Consider the following 16,435-nt stretch of genomic DNA (forward strand, 5'->3'; position numbering starts at 1 on the left):
CTTTCATTTCTCTGCATAATATCACATTCTCTTTAGAGCTGCTGTTGGCTAGACCTTTGTGTTGGAACTTAGCAATCATTTAATTTCAGTGACTTCCCTGATTCATAACAGGACTGCTTTGCCTTTCAGCACTGGAGCAAGGCCTGATCTATAATCCCTAGCACGCAGTTTGAAAGGCTCTGGCTTCATACCATTCTTAACCTTTTTACAGAAGTAAACACCTTGGTTTCCTTTTGAGAGGAGGTAATCTGCATGTTTGAAAGTATTTTCATCACTTCCTAAACTTATTTTAGCAAAACTTTTGTTTCACCTGAGAAAAGGCTATAGTTCTAATGGGTTTCAACCTCTGACAGTTTTTGAATGCCCATAAAAACTTTCCCAGTGGAAGATACATACAATGCATTTGCTTTCCATAATTAGTTTTTGTGGATCCCTTCAATAAATAGTCCATAGATCCCTGGAAAGAAAGACTGAAAACTGAGAACCACTGACTATAGTTTCTTCATATCAAAGAGTTTCAGATGGTTCTTTAAGGTCATTCCATTTTAGGTTTTAATAAAAAATGCAAGTTTTCCTTGGTTTCAGAGTATTATCTAAAATAATCTGATTTGTTGTTCTATTCTAAAAAGGAAAACACATTATAGGGTAATAACACCTCTCCTTTGTCTCAGGTATCCAAATGAGCATTGTTCTAATTTTGTAAATAGTGCATATTATCAGCAGCTGTATATTGAGAAAACATATTCATAAGACTGTTAGATATGCACATATGTTGTATCTACATACGGAATAAATCTTTGAAGGAACTCTCCATTTGTAACCCAGAAGGATAGTTAAACATGACTCATTCTGTAATTAAACTGAGGGAATATCTGCCAAAACATTTGTTAACATTTGCTCAATTTAGATTTGACTGAGATTTTTCGTTCTTTTGCCATGCTTTTTTTTTTTCCTAAGATATTTTAACAATGTATTGACGCTCAGAAATATTCACAGAAGTAAAATCATGTCCCATGTTAAGAGAATAATTTAAAAAAAGAAAAAATGTCTTTGTGACTATATATAGAATAATCCTTTCATTTCATCAGATGGCATTTGTTTTCAATCTTTTTTATTCCAGCCTCTTTTTTAATTTGTTTTGAAGAACTGTGTTAATCCAGTCTCCAATCACGAGACAGAGAAGATTATATTGTTCTTATGCATTCAAAATTTCAACTTTTGAGTAATGAATGAATGCGGTGCTTCCAAGTAAAATATTGTAGAGGCATTCAATGGGATTATTTGTGGTCTTAGAGGTCCAGTGCACATCCAGTTGCATGCACAGGACCGAATACTAGAAGCAATATAACACGTGGCACTAGCAAAAAGGAGTGAGGGGACAGAAGGACAGATTCAAAGTCCATTGTGGCCAGATGACTAAGAATGACACTGATGCACTCAGTATCAAACATCCCATAGGTAATTTATCAACAGAAAATAATAATGAAAATGATTTTTGTGTTTATAAAGAAGCATCTCTGTTCTGGAGCTAGTAATACCCACTGTTAGAGCATGTAGTTTTATAATCTGTAAGAACAATCCTTGTTTACACAGTTGTCTCATTAAGAAAGGCTTTGTAGTTGATTATAATTAGAAACATATAACATGTAGAATTACTATTTGGTTTTTCTCTTGGAATAGCACACTGTAGTCCCTTGGCAACCCCTTTTTCAGGGTGAGGACTGTATACACTAATGCTGAGCTTTATTTAAATGGGAGTGTTCTAAATTTTCCGATATGAACATTAATCTTAGCAACTTTGATACTTATAAGAGTTGCAGGGAAATACAAAACATTTCTAGCTGGGCAGGACAACGCATCGTCTTAAAGGTGTTTTAACACATTTACATGTTTATTAATTCTAAAATAAGAATATTCTCTTACATAGTGCACAAAGCGTTAAATATAGGTACTATAATGAGTTTTTATTTAACCTATCAGTATTAGCAACAGAGTGTAATGGATGAAGAATTCTTAACTCAAGAGTAAAACATATCAGACATCTGTCACTCTGGTTGAGGTGGAGGTATATCAGAAGCCTTTTCTGTTAGCAGCATTGCTGGAAGAGCTCTGCTCACGTACTTTAGGAAAGGATCCTTAGTTAAGTTCAACCTGTGTAACAAAGCTCCTGTGCTCATTAGCAGATGCTGAAGTGCCTTGCCCTCTCTGAAGTGTTTAAATTGAGTCTTTGGGCTGATGTGTGAAGGTTGAAAGGAACATTTTTCACCATATGCTCTCTTCACTGTACTGTTCTAGTGTGTCTGAACTTGTTTTGAGCTAAGGCAACTAAGTGAGTAATGATACTGCTTTTAACTTGGTCCATGCAAAATTGAGACTGTATCTGTACCGTATTCTGTCTTCTCAAAGAAACCTACCACACCAAGAAATGTGTTTGGTTAATGCTACTTTGCAGACAGGGTTGTGTACATGAATACTGTGGTTGTGAGGTAAGATTTTCTATGACTTGTTAGTCTGGACTGAAACTACAAAAATGTATTTGCATAGCATCCTCCCTTAAATTTCCTGTACACAAGAGGAGATGAAGTATTCCTGTCGGCAGTGAGGGAGAAGGACTGTATGCAGCAGCTGTGCTATGGGCAGCAATGGCCACACACATGCTCTTATGTTTTCTAAAATGCAAAAGGAATATTTTATCTTTGTGATATGTGTATTTATACGATTGCTGCACTGCCTTGTGATGATAATGTCATTCACTCATTCACTGGTCACTTAGGTTACTGCTTTGTGTTTTCCCTCTTCTCTTTTAAAGCATCAAATCAGCACTTAACCATTTCTTTCATCCAAGCAAGATAACATAAAAGTTGTATGTAAACAATTTATACTTGATAAAGTTTTGGTGACTCTTTCAGCCACTGCAACTGCGTAACACTGCATTTGTGTAAAGTGTATCTCACTGCCATTATAAATATTAAATGTGGTATAAATAGATACTGAAGTATCAGGAAAATTACATGCTGGGGAAGAACCCAGGAAAGCCTTCTGGAAGGCTAGTGGAAGCATGCAGTCGAGCAGAGAGAGTATTTTCTGTTCTGAGCTCTAAAGAACATGACAAATAGCAAGCGGTTGCTGAGTGTTTTTCAGCAATGGATTGCGCTTGTCAAGTAGCTTAGTACAGCATAATCAACAGATTTGAAATTTCTCTGATTTACACCTAAATCCTTTAGAAACCATTTATTACGGAAGCTGCAATTTGTCTTGTGAAATTTAATGTCATTCTTGGCTGACAAGGCAAACATATGTTCTAAGAAGGGACAATCAGTAAAAAAGGAAAACAGAATGTGAGTCTCATTTTACTTTGAGAATATAAGTGCTTGCATTCTCTCTCTTTAATGCATGTTTAGTGCATTAGACCCTGCTAGCTGCTGCAAGAAGCTTTCTTTGGCATAGATTTTTCTTACACAGCTTCTTTTCTGGATGAATGTTGATGTTTTTGGTTGCAATGACCATTAATTTCATTTTTTTATTCTTCGTCTCCTTGTGCAAACCCTTCTCAAGTGGCAACACTTTCACAAATGAGAACAGAATTCACGAGGTGGCAGGACCTCAGAGTGTTTTACTTGTTGGAGTCCTTTTGTATGTAGCTGAAGGTTTTCTGTAAAAGCTTTGCTAGGAAACATATGGAAAAGTTTGTATGTTTACAAGTAAGCTCCCGTTTGGCAGATATTAAATAGGGCAGTAGTTCACAACAAGGTAAACATCTGCAACAATTACTTGTAAAATCATCACCATGTGGTATTTCTGAGAAACAAAATGAAGCAGCTGCTGCTCTATTATTGACAGTTTCCTTTGAAAGCTTTTTTTTTTTTTTTGAATGGAAAACTGAAGATAGTGTTTTTTGGTTGCTTTGCTAAAGTTCCTCTTAACCAAAGACATTATAACATAACAGTAAAGACGTGTTTTACATCTGGGATTCATCCCCCGTCTTTCGCCTCTGGATTAGGTCTGGACATCAGCTGGCAAAAAGAAATAGGCTCCTCTTGGAGCCCATTGTGGTTATGATGTATTTCATCATTTGGCAATTTGGATTAGGTTTTCAAAAGTCCAAATATAACCCAAATGTCCTTGACGTGACCGTATATGGAACATTTTTAGCAACATACTCTGAGTTTTAGATGATGTATATGCAACATGGTTATTCACTTCCTAGAAGAAATAGTTTGTCTCTCTTTAAGAAAAGGCTACACTAAGCAAAGGCATCACTTTTTTTTTTTCTCTGAACACGTCATTCTTCTGACACCAGCTGCATGCTACCTTCTGTTAACCCAGTTTTAATTTAGTAGGAAATATCTGAACCAAGAATTCTGGTACTTGCAGCAAATGTGGTACATTTAATATTTCCAAAAATGAACCTGGAATCTAATCAGAACCATTAGATGTTATCCTGCTTGCTCTGCTAAATCTTCTTAAATGTATCACTGGAACAAAACCTATGGCCCTTAAGGTAGTATACAAGCAACAGAAAACAAACAACAGCAGCAACAACACATAAGAAGTGGTGTTACTTGCTATGTATAGTAAGGTATATTATAACACCCAACACAATGTAGATAAGGGAGATCCATTGAACTAACATGTCTGATCTCTATGAGAAGTAACTAGAATACATTCAGCAGACCCACACACTAAGGATTAAAAAACATACCTAGGGCATGAAATGTAAAAAATCAGTTTATTCTTTAAATGCTAATTAAAATATTGTGTGAGGATCAAGCTAGCTAGCTGAGAACACTGGGGTTTGCAAGGTTGATTTGTTTGTTTTCAAATTGCTTTCAAATTTCCTACAAGGCAAAAAATGCTGTTATGGGATGCCAATGTATGGTATTTCTTAAATAAATATTCTCCCAGGGCCTCTGGAACAAAGAAAATAAATCGATACCATGAGCATTATTGTTGCTATTGGCTGCTAGAAATCCCAAGTCTAGCACTGTAATTGATACTGTGAATCTAAGGATTTTGGCTTTGTGGTTTTGTAGTAAAAAAAAATCATCTGCCTGTCATCTGCCTCCTGATCACCGTGACAAACTGGCACTGGGTCCCCATGCTCCCTCTGCTTGAAAAATCCTGAGGTTTGCCCTGGGCTGGGAAGCGTACAAGCCAAGAATAATTTCTATGGAAATTCACCAAGTGAATTTGCTTTGTAGCAAACTGTCTCACAAATACTTCCTGAAACCAACTTCAGGAACCAACTTCAGCTTGACTTTGAATAGATTTTCTGAACGGGTCTAGACCCTCGTGCACATTGAAATAATCCATGCATGGTTTGTGGGAGTTTTGTCTTTAATTCAGCAGGAACTCATCAAAGTAAAAAATTTGAACATAACACATAGGTATTTTATAGAGAAACTTTGCTTTCTAGAAAGTTTCCATGTGCTTCAGTAATGGTGCAGGAATAGTCATGATAGCAAGGGGGAAACATGAAGGAAGTTTCTGGTTGTGTTGAAAAATGTGGATGAGAATCATACAGCTCACAGTTGAAGTTAAGCAAATCAGCCCTTGGTCCAGGATATAATTTCAGGCAGTGAGGCTGATAAGTGTGACTTATGACTGAACTTACCAAAAAGACACTGGACTTGTCCCGTGAAACTCTCAAGGCCATATTGATTCTTTGTCAGAATGGTTTGGTTTATTCATTGTGACGATGGAGAGACCAGTCAGGTTGGATGATTGGCATTGGTCCTTTATGGGAACAAGTTTTAGGGCCTTGACTGTTATTTCATTTTCCTTTTGTTTTTCATGACTCCTTAGCATCACAGGATTGTTTATTTTGCTAGCACACATTAAGAAACCTCATTCAGATTGTGAATACAGCAGAATCCAATGCCTTGTGTATGCATCTGTAGCACCAAGAAAAAAAAATCTCTAACAAACATTTTCTGTCATGCATAACTTGTTTTTGAATTCCCTCCATTCATGGAAATGAAGATCAGAATGAAACTGTCAAGAGCTGTCAGAACACATTTTTCAGAGTTATACTTAAACAAACAAACAAACAAAAAAACCCAGCCCTAATCCTTAAACAATCAGTAGAATATCCTTTAGAAGTGGGGAGGCAATGCTTTACCTGTATTATCCTTGCAGTGACAGGAATGTTATCAGAATTCTATGTCTGGTTCCAGACATAAAAAATGAGAGCAAAATATTCAAAGGGAAAGAGTTATGAAAAAACTAAAATCTCCAGAAAATAGGGCTTGTAATAGTAGATTAAACTTAATATGGTCTCTTCATTCAGGAAAAAATAAGAGGTAGGTTGGCCTTAGTCCAAATATATCTGTCCCTACTGAGAAGGTCTGACATCTGACAATGTCCATGTATTTTATTATGTTTTTACTTTTGAGCTGTAGGATTAGTTGAGATATTTACAGCATACTAGATTACAGTACATACTAGAAGTTAATGTAGTCTGAGTCAACAGTTCTCTGATATTCAGTCAGCTACAATTCAACTGTAATTGTGCCTTATAAATTCATTTTAAGTAGTAGTAGTGATTTGTGAGAAGGTAGATTAAGGGCATTTTCAATGTAACAAGACTCTGTTACTTGCTTCTATCATTAAAATAGAAGTATTTTCTTATATTTGCAATAATATTTCAGTAGAATGAGGAGAGTGTGTTGGCTGCCGAAGAAAACTCTGCCAGGAATCTTTCATTATCCATGTAAACCTACGCAGACGTTTCCTTGAGTTGCAACTGTGATAGTTCATTTTATCATTCAACTGGTAGACTAAAACAGTACGTTGAAGGAAATACATTTCTCTGTTATATTTTACATTTATCTATTTAGTCATAACATGTTTTGCTTTGTTCCAATTCACCTTGCTGTAGTAGTTAGGGACAAAGAAAGTGTAGATCATTGTTTGTTTGTTTTTTTTTTTCAGGTTCTATAAATATTATTATCCCACATTTGAAGAACTATTAAAAACTTGGAATCTAGCAAACAGGAATGTTAATGTAAGTAAGAAGTTGAGTTGGTAGTTCAACAGTATATATACAAAATCGTCTCTTTTGTGATTTCTCAAGCATAACTGAATCCCTAAGGGAAATTATGCTTGGCCAGTCACTATGGTGAATATCCAGAAATACTGATAAAAATAAAAGAGATAACTGGTCTTGTTTTGGTAACATTTTCAGAGTTTTTTTTGTTTGTTTGTTTTGTTTTGTTTTGTTGTTTTTCCCTTCTTCTTTAGTTTGTGCTGGTAGCAGTCTACCAAAACTTAATTATTTCAAATTGTGGCATGTAAGAAAACTGCTTTCTCTTAGCTTTAAACACTGGATTACTTCTGTTCTTATCTTATATTTGCTGTAATCATTTTTCTTTTAGTAAATTGCTTTGGGCATTACACTTCAGGCTGAAATTTTAAGGGTAATTTTTGGTAAATGGGACATCATTTCTTCTAACATGCTTTCCTCCTTAAAGCTGTTTCTGCATTCACATTTTAGAACATTTAATTCATCTTTAACTCAGAAATGACCTTTGTCAGCTGTCACTGTCAACTAGGCATTACTGCTCTTGACAGTTACTGTCAGTTCCGAAGAGATGTAAATCCCTATGCTATCTTCAACAGGGCTGGTAAACTCAGCTTCTCTGAACTGTGGAATATATCACGGAATAAAAACAACCACCCACATGCACAGTAAATACTATTTCTTCAGAAAATAACTTGCCCTACTTACTATCTAAAGTAGGGACAAATATTTAATGTACCACATAGTTAAAATAGATTAGAGTGACATTTAGATCACATAATAAAAGGAATGGTGAAAGGTCCATATATTCTGGCTTGGTTAGAGATTCTGTATATTGCAGTTAAACACGAAAGGATGAGGAGGTTGGTGTTGACTACTGGAAAGAGCTAATCAGCTTTTTGAGAAAGGAGTAACATTTTCAGTTAATCCATCTGTTTCTTAAAAGTACTGGCAAGCAATGGAAAGGTTCCTAATACTTATAGTAAGATTAATGAAAGAAAATCAGATTAATGTTTAAGATTAATGTAAGATTAATGTAAGATTAGTGAAAGAAAATGAAATATCAGGTTTCATTAAAAGCTAAAAGGTCGTATTAGCAAAAGCCATCTGAGTAAATAATTATTTCAAATGCGACACCATAGTTTCTGATTTCTGGAGTCAAAAACAGTGCATAAGGAACAATTACCAAGGATTAAACCAAATCACTTGAGAAGTCCCCTAGAATATTCACTAGGTTGACAAATTAAAGGACAAGCCTGATTCAGAATTACATAATCCTCAATTTATTTTTTAGTTTCTCGTGTGGAAGTGGAGGAAAGCACTAGAAGCCAAGACAATGCCTTATTTTTTTTAACATGACCATGATTTTTGAAAAATTTTGAAACATAAGAACATGTTGAGGAAGTTAGACTGTACTTAAATGTAGTGAATGATTTGGGACCCAATGACACAGGTTTATTGTTGGTCAGAAAGCTTCACAAGCCAGATAAATCTGAGAATAATCTCTCTTAAATGTGTGTGCCCAAGTATGCCTAAGTTTGTGTGTGCATGTGTGTGTGGATGTCCGGAGAAAGAGAGAACTCTACTCACATACATTCAAGAAATTAATTTCATATATGTATTCTGATTTATTTGTTTTGTTTTTCTGAATCAAGGCTGCTAGTGCCTTCCACTGCTGTTAAATCCCTCTGTTATGGACTTGGGATAGTTTCTCAGGCAAGCTAGAAGACAGATGCAGAGCAGGAGAAACTCACAGATGAATTCTTCTTCCTTTTTGTTCTGCATTACTGTCCTAGAGGAGTAGAATATGAGGGGAAAAGGCGAGCTGTTACCTCTTTTCTCTACCATTCTAATTTTCTTCCTATTCTTAATCTGTTGGTTTACTGTGCAATCTTGGAGAATCAGGGAGGAAAATTGTGTCTGAGAGTGATGAGTTTTCTTTTTCACTTGCTATGTACCTCTTACTTTCAGTGTCTGGCCTTAAAGGTAAAACCTCTTTTACTACTAAGAATTGGACAAAAGAGGGAAAATAGTTATTTCTGTAGCTATTGAGGAATATAGTAAACATAAGATTTGATCAGGGAAAGTTTTGTTAATGACTGGTCTACTGTGCTATTAACACTGCCTCTTGGGAGGAAAAGGGAGTTTAAAATTCATGGTACTTTAGAACTGAGACCTGACAGCAGGTGAAACTGCAGGGACTGGTAATGAGAGATATTTTGATACCAGCAACCCAGTAAGTGATAGCTGATTGCTCATCTTTGCTATGTATTTTCATGTTTAACCTTGCATTTTCTACTCATGCTGTAAACATCATTTGTAAAATTTCTGCTCTTCAACTGCAAAACATTGTATGCAAATGTTTTCTCTATATTTTATTCTTCTCGCTAACTACTGTCTGATATTGTATGTAGAAACAAAAGGGGTAGCCTTTGTATGTGAGGAAAATGCTTTTAGTCTTCCCTACAGACTAGCAAACAAATAATTTCAGTTCCAAACCTCAAGAGATGTGCTTTTCACATGCATACACAGTAAATTATGGACTGGGAGATTTATTCTTTTCAGACTAACACAAGAACTGTAAGCTATGTACAAAACTGAAAATAAGGGGAGTGCTGCTTTGCTTCCGTGTGATTGACATGGGGGAAATTTGCTGTAAGATCTGTGGAGTGAGGAAAGAATTATCATATTGTCTTCTGTTTCTTCCTTGTCATAGTGAAATATCTAAGAAATTATTCAGCTTTTAAGAACAAAACTCTTACAATGAAACCTGAGATTCAGTTGGGCTAGAAGTGGGCTGCCAACGGAGAGTTATATATGGTTTTCTCTCTGTGTTTCTTTTGGGAATTCCAAACCATCAGAGAAGTCAAATCTTAAAAGCTTCAATAGGCTGACATTACTGATTAATAAGAAGCTGCTTCCATAACCCAAGAATACTAAAAGCTAAGACCAACCTAATCCCAAATGAACAATCTTCACTTTAAGAGTCTTATTCCGCCATAAATCCACAGGTGCATCTTTCAGTGATGTCAGTGGGAATTGTCTGGTAGGCTAGAGTAGTATCTGTCCCTAAGGCATCAGATGATTTAGATCTTGAAGAACAACTAATAAAATAAACATGTAGCGGTTGAGACAATTTAGTCATTTCACGAACGTTAAGTGCCTTTTACACACATGAAATAGCTACAAAAGGAATAAGGTATTGATTTTAAAGTAAAATTCCATACAAGATTTTTTAGAGAAACAATCTGAAGATATTTTAAAAATGTTATTAACATAACTAACACATAGCACATGAAAATTTAGTTGTGATGGTGAAACAGAAGGGGTTGCTAACAGTCTGAATTATCACCCAGAGAAAAGACTCAGGCCTTTTTTCCCCATGGATGTGCCTTTTGCCATTATCACCTTTTTAAAATACCGCAGACTATATACCACAACCACAGCTCTGTCTCCTTTTTCCTTTTCCTGACTTGCCTATTTATTAGGTTTTTGGCAAATTTCCAGCCACCTCCAGCAGTGATAGTTCATTTACGTTGTATAGAACAGGGCACTCTTTCAAGTTGTGAGATTAATTTGAGTTGGTGTTGAGAAAATATTTCAGAATTTGGACCCAGATTATCAATACTTTTTTCTTTTTCTTTTTTAATTCAGTTTGGGATTGAGATTTGAACTTAATTTTATCCACCTCTAGTTCAAATTTTGAAGGGAAATTATTATATGTAACTTCAAATGCCTCTCTTTTTCTCTCTCTCATCAGCTGTCACAGAGATTCCTGATTTTTCTTATGCAACCCAGCCATACTCCAGACTGCTTGTTTCTCTTGAAATATACATGTAAACAATCTGAGAAAGAGTAGAGAACAGGATCAGAAAGTATATCAGACTAGAGGCAACAATGCTATATAATTACCTTGGGAATTATGGTGCTGAAAAATTTTTCATGTTGGAAAACAGCTACAGTGTTGTGAACAGCAAATAAGAAGCAAAATTTGTCTATCAGTATCATGAAAATCATCATAGAGAATTAATGAAATTCGAGTAGTTCTGTATCAATGACAATAAGAATATGATTGATTAGTTCAATACCCAGTAAGTTAAGAAATACCATTTAGGGATGATGAAACTCCCAGAAATACCTTTTGTAATAGTAAAGACTGACTGATGTACCAAAAGGCTAGGCAGACGATGCAAAAGATTAATTTGTGCAGCTTTGTGAGAATAGAACCTGTGGGCACACGGTCCCCTAGGGATCGTATAGCCTAGCTGAATAGCCACTGGCCTTTTTATGACTTAAATGACAGAATATTAGGCTGAAATTTTGTAATTGAAAAAGAAATTACTCCTGTATGGCTTTTATTGTACTTATTCAGCGGTAATTGATGTCCTTAGATCTGCCCTTAGATCTGCCATTATCTCTTAGTTAAGAGGTTGAACAAACATGAAACCAAAAGTTAGTTACAGAAACTGTTTCGACACCCTCACTCATACAATGTAAATCTCTTAAAGAAGAAAGACCTGTTGAATGAAGGTATTATTACTTTGTGACCTACAAAGTTGATTAGAGAAGTTCCTTACGTTGCCTGCAAAATTTGGGATAGTGCTTAGTGAATGTCTCTAGGTGTAGATACTTCACTGTTCTGTTAGGAAGTGGCTCTAGAGCTTAAGTAAAAACATTGTATTGCTTGAGTCAAAATCCTCAATATGAGGATAACAGCAAGGCCTGTTGTACTTAATGATGAGCTAATTTGAGCTAATTATCTTTTGAGCTAATTTCTTTTGGGAAAGACCTGGAGGTTTACAGTGCCTCTCTGAACTAAGCAGCTGTGTTACAACATGTTTTCTGCAAGGTGAACAGTAATTTGCATCTAGTACTGAGTTCAATGTACGTAGTGTGGTGAAGGTGACATCTCCAGAATGATTTGATAGTTTCTTGCAACGACACCGAAACTGAGGTCTGATTCAGTAGGTGAATGCCCTTGATTTGTCTTTCTCTACTGCATTAGATTTTCTGTTGCAGACAAAGCCTGAAGACATTGTAATACATTGGTAAAGCTACAAGTCTGGCAGATATCGAGTGAAAAAAATATACCCTCTAAACCAGGGCCTGCACCATTTTTCATATTAAGGGATTCTCTGCCAATGCTAGTTTATTGGCTATTTTATCATTGTACTTAAGAAACTGCAAACTTAAGATAGTGTTGTCACAACTTGTGATAGTTGATAGATATCACAAACTTGTGATAGAGTAGTTAATAAAAATCGTAAACTGCATTAAATACCATTAATTTACAAATCAGTCTTCAGAAGGGTTATCTATTGAAAAGTCTCTTGCTTTGTTGCTTACTGGGATGCCATTATCCCCCTGACTATTTCCAAGAACACTAGAAAGGTTTAGACAGCTTTTGAGGTAAACATTTCAGATGACACTCTTTTTTCTACTGTTGAGTGTACACGAGTTCTTCTGGTTAACCCAAGGCAACTGTCACTTGTTTTTCTTCCAGTTCAGTTGATCAGTGGTTGATCTGACTCATTTTCACCCATCTTTAAAATGAATTTAGAGCTTTGAAACAGTCTTTCAGAACACCAAATCACAAGAGAGAGAAATACATGTTGGAATCTAGTATTATGTCTAAAACATTTTCCTATTCTGAAATCTAAAGTGAAGAATCTAGTAATATAAGTTTTATTTATGTGTGGTCTTTTGCATAACTGCTGAAGAAATGGCAATACATTGTAAAACTAGAGAGCTGCTTCCAACTCCCATGTCCCTGTGGATGATAATGCCATTTCTTTACAGGGAAAGTATTTTTCCAAGTACATTTTTATGATGAAATGTATTTGGTATATTCTATGTCAGAGTATTTCTCCCACTGAGCTGCAGTTCCATCTGGAAAAAATGCAGTCTTTCTGAAATTTACTTAAATTAGTAGGCATCAACCTCTTAATGTTTTGTCTTAGCCACATACAAAAGTGTTGAGAATAGAACAGAATAGTTCAGATGGAATGGGTTCTACAGAGATCATCAAGTCCAACTGCCTGATCATTTCAGGGCTCAACAAAAGTTCAAACTTACTAGTGAGGGCATTATCTAAATACCTCTTGAACACTGACAGGCAAGGGGCATCAGTCACCTTGCTAGGAAGCCTGTTCCACTGTTTGACCACCATCACGATAAAGATTTTTTTCCAAATGTACATTCTGAATGTTCCCTGGTGCAGCTTTGTGCTGTTCTCTCACATCCTGTCATTGGTTACCAAGGAGAGGAGACCAACAACTCCTTTTCCAGTTTTCCTCCTCAGGAATTTGGAGAGAGCAGTGAGATTGCCTCTCAGCCTCTTTTCCTCAAGACTAGGCAACCCAGGTGTTCTCAGCCTCTCCCCATAGGACATGCCTTCCAGCTCTTTTGCCACCTTTGTTGCCCTCCTCTGGACACTTTAAAGTATCTTAACATCATTTTTGTATTGTGGAACCAGAACTACACACAATATAACTACACACAGTATTCAAGATGAAGCTACACTGATGCTGAATATAGTTGGAGGGTCACCTCTTTTGACCAGCTGGCTACACTGTTTAATGCACCCCAAAATGTGGTTTGCCCTCTCGGCTGCCAAGGCACATTGCTGACTGATGTTGAGCCTTCAGTTGACCAGCACCCCCAGGGTGAAAACTGAAAGAAAACAAGATAAAACTTAAGAATGAGGAATTTTGAACATGCTATCATAGACTAAATGCAGTAGATCACCTGCTCAAGCATATAGTTTTGACAGTGGCAGATAATTCATGGGAACAATTTTTGGCAGACCAGATTGGAAAAATTTGCTTTCAACTGAAACTTCTTTTTAAACCTCAGTTACTAGGTCTCCACTGATATCATAAAGCATAATGATTTATGTCTTCTCTGAAACTTGTATTTTAAAAATGTATTTTTTTATATTAACAATTAGAGGTTTTATTTTACTATGCTTTCAGAAATGTCAGTATCTTCAGTGTCAGCGTAGATATAAATTTATTTGCAACTGATCACTCATCTGCAACTGTAGTTGATCATTTACAGAAAAAAAAAAAAGTACCTTCACTTGGAGCATGTCTGTGGTAGCTTGGAATTTTCTCCTGTTTATTTGTCCCGTTCATTTGTCCCATTTTAGATAGTACTCATCTGAGTGAGGAGATGAGGAGTCATGTCATACGGATTGCTCATAAGCAGATTGCAGAGTACTTACTAAAAGATTCAAAGTATGATTTTTTTTAATTGGATACTCACTGGCATTATCTCAAGGTAGCAATAAAGAGCAAGTCATTAGCAATGTTTTAGAAAAAACTAATGTTCTCTTGTGTATGATTTCAAAATGAATGCATTACTTTCCATCTCTGAGGGCTGGTAAATAGATAAAACTTGTAAGGACTGTAGGGTGCACAAATACTCTACTGATATGAAATATAAATATCTAGCATCTAACTCTGGATCTGTGTTGTCTACGCAAAGGCAAAGTCTGATGTAAATGGGATTAGCAGTGTGCATGAAGTTAAGCATGTCCATAAATGTCTGTAAGGCTTTAGTTATTCAGTGCACTCATTATCTCAATTTGTTGTTTCATGGAATTCCTCCAAGTATCTCATCTAATCAGATCCTCCTGCAGGCACAACATATGCTCACAATAGCATTAGCTATATATAGCTCCTTCCACAATTGTGGAAGATCAATGGAACGTTTTTATTGCCAGTGCATGTACGTATCCGTGAATTATCCTGTAGGAATTAAAATCCCTTAATGAGATTAGTAGGTTCTAATGGGTATAAAGCTGATAGCAGAAGTGTCATTTTTTAGATAAAAGCATTATAATTAAATGCATTGTATAAACAAATATACAGCAATGTAGTATAAATAATATAAAATAGATATTTTTATAATTAAAGACTAAGTAGTATAATTCAATTAAAAAATAAGCTTGACACTATTGCTTGTATACCAATGTAAAATATAATTTAAAAAAATAGAAAAACAAAGTCATTATGATGAATGAAAATCAGACAGATGTTCTTTGTTGAAAATGTTTATGCCAGTAGTAAGGCATGTTTATTTCAGGTACCTAATGAAAAACCTTTTATATTTAAGCTTAAAATGCAGATGGCAAATAGCCCAGATAATTCCGTTGTCAGTAATGCTCTTGTAAATCTGTTGAGTTTATTGAAAGTAGAGTTGAGTTATTATTGAAAGTAGAATAAAATGTGACAAAAGATTATGGCCTATTTCTGCTGCCAATATTACTTGAAGCACATAAAAACAGCAGAATCTGTCTCTTTACGGCTTGAAAATACTCAATAGTTTTTTTCCACTTACCCACCCTATTTGAATTGCTTTCAACAACAAAACCAACATTTCAGTCTTACTTTAGAGCTGGCTGTAAAAAGCCAATATTAATATGGTTAAATACCTTCACCTGCTGAATCGATTAAGCATGAAACAGTTGAAAATTACATTTTTTTAAATCAGTGTTACTGTCTTTGTTTCTAGATATACAATTCCCTTTTGGCCTTGCTATTCAATATATTCCTTTTATAACAGCTGAAAAAATGGTGCTGTGAAAATAGATATTAAACCTTTTTTCCTTATAATCATATGAAACTTATATTTACATCAAGGTTCATGATAGCTAAATAGAAGAATTCAAATATTAAGACTTTCAAGCAGTGGAGAATATCAGTGGAGTTAATTTCAAATGAACTTAAACTTAATGTGTCTGAAATGCAGGTGAAATATTAAGGATTGGAGGTGGGGGACAGGAGGAGCTAATGAAGTGTAGGTTGACCTTGAATCTGAACATGCCTTTTTTTTTTAAATAATATGTGTGGGGTCTACTATCATACACTCATGTTATTGAAAGGGCACTGAGTAGATAATGTAGTCAATGTTGTCATTTTAATAGCCATTCATGAAAATTCCAGGTTTCAGCTGAAAATGATATTTAAATGATTATTTAAATATAATATATTTAAATGATATTTAACTCCAGATACTATTTGATTTTCAAGGTAAAATTCAGGTAGGTTTTCAATACTATTTCATTCAGGAAAAAAAAAAAAAAAACTACTTAAGATACAACTTCCATTTGCTTCTTTACCTTCTGTGTGTTCCTTTGAGCAGATGTCAGCACTTGCAAACATATGCAAGTGCTAAGACGTCCTGAAGTTACACATGAGTTACAGGCAGTAAGACCATAAGCAATTACCAACAGTATGGTTTTGTTATCTAAAATGCAACTGTGTTTCTTCCCTATGCATGCATTCCTATAGTGTTTGGGAAAGTTTGGCACTTCTTTTTTATTTGGATTTGCTAATACACAGAAATTTTCTAAGTGTATAACAGAAAGAGAACAAAACAGTGAGCAAGATTAAAGCTTAAACTTTGCCC

The 16,435-nt window shown here is 35.4% G+C and overlaps 1 protein-coding gene across 1 annotated transcript in view; it reads left to right on the plus strand.

Moving 5' to 3' along the window:
* MPPED2 (metallophosphoesterase domain containing 2) overlaps positions 1–16,435 on the plus strand; it is a 603,962-nt gene that overhangs the window by 484,463 nt on the left and 103,064 nt on the right. The window contains exon 18 of the mRNA XM_080595267.1: positions 6,934–7,006. The gene's annotated coding sequence lies outside the window, so the exon portion shown is untranslated. The remainder of the gene's footprint in view (positions 1–6,933; positions 7,007–16,435) is intronic.

Source organism: Anser brachyrhynchus (genome assembly GCF_964034855.1).
Source record: "Anser brachyrhynchus genome assembly, chromosome: 5".
Classification (NCBI taxonomy): Eukaryota; Metazoa; Chordata; class Aves; order Anseriformes; family Anatidae; genus Anser; species Anser brachyrhynchus.